This window comes from Microcebus murinus, chromosome 11, assembly GCF_040939455.1.
Source record: "Microcebus murinus isolate Inina chromosome 11, M.murinus_Inina_mat1.0, whole genome shotgun sequence".
NCBI lineage: Eukaryota > Metazoa > Chordata > Mammalia > Primates > Cheirogaleidae > Microcebus > Microcebus murinus.
Genome location: NC_134114.1, coordinates 24,753,149 through 24,754,417, shown reverse-complemented (window position 1 = coordinate 24,754,417; position 1,269 = coordinate 24,753,149). Strand labels below are relative to the sequence as shown.

The window sequence follows — 1,269 nt, the reverse complement described above, 5'->3', positions numbered from 1 at the left end:
AATAAAAAAATTTAAATTATGTACATAGTACATATGATTATGTACAACTTTCATTTTAGGAGAGTACAGAGGATGTTATAAAATATTTGTTATAAAAAGGGAGCATTTGAGTTTGATTAAGCAGGGAACCACTGGTCTATAGGGCTATTGTTTTTTAAGTAAGGTTAGGTTGAAGTAATCATACATGCAGAAAAATACACAAATCATGAGTGGCTACTTAATGAATTTTTATAAATGACCCATTTCTCACTCAATTTATACATTTATAAATTAAATTATATAAGCTACCCATCTCTTCTGTTGGACCCTAATATTCCTGCCCACTCCTGACTTATAACAAAAGAGATTAATTTTGGTTGACTTTAAAACTCCACCTTAGCCAACACGTGAGAAGACTTCGAGCTAGCATCACTCCCGGGACCATCCTCATCATCCTCACCGGATGCCACAGAGGCAAGAGGGCGGTTTTCCTGAAGCAACTTGGCAGTGGCTTGTTACTTGTGACTGGACCTCTGACCCTTAATCGAGTTCCTCTGCGAAGGACACACCAGAAATTTGTCATCACCACCACCACAAAAATTGATATCAGCAATGCGAAAATCCCTAAGCATCTCACCGATGCTTACTTCAAGAAGAAGAAGCTGCAGAAGCCCAGACACCAGGAGGGTGAGATCTTTGACACAGAAAAGGAGAAATACGAGATTACAGAACAGCACAAAGTGGATCAGAAAGCTGTGGACTCCCAAATTTTACCAAAAATCAAGGCAATTCCTCAGCTCCAGGGCTATCTACGATCTCTGTTTGCCCTGACAAATGGAATTTATCCTCACAGATTGGTATTCTAAATTTTTACAAAGAACCTAATTAAATAACTGAAAGATAAAACAAAAACAAAAACAAAAAAAAACATATAATCTATGCTTATGTCTAGCTGTTGTTGTTGTTGTTCAACATTATATTTGCAAAAATCATCCATGCTGTCGTATCTAGCAATAGTTCACTCATTCTCATTGTTGATGATATTCTCTTTTATGAATAGAATAGAATTTATCTATCCATTTGACTACTGATGAACACTTGGGTAGTTTCCAATTTTAGACTGATACGAATAGTTGCTCCCATGAATATTTTTATAAACATATATACACATTTCTGAGGTATACCTGGGAATAGAAGTGCTGGATTGTAAGTATGCACTGTTGAGCTTTAATAGATTCTGCCAGTTTTACAAAATGGTTGAAATAATTGGCACTCCCGCCATAGTTATGA

The 1,269-nt window shown here is 36.2% G+C and overlaps 1 pseudogene; it reads left to right on the top strand.

Moving 5' to 3' along the window:
- The first annotated feature begins 374 nt into the window (after nucleotides 1-374).
- Nucleotides 375-850, top strand: LOC105856610 (large ribosomal subunit protein eL6 pseudogene; annotated as a pseudogene).
- Nucleotides 851-1,269: the final 419 nt, after the last annotated feature.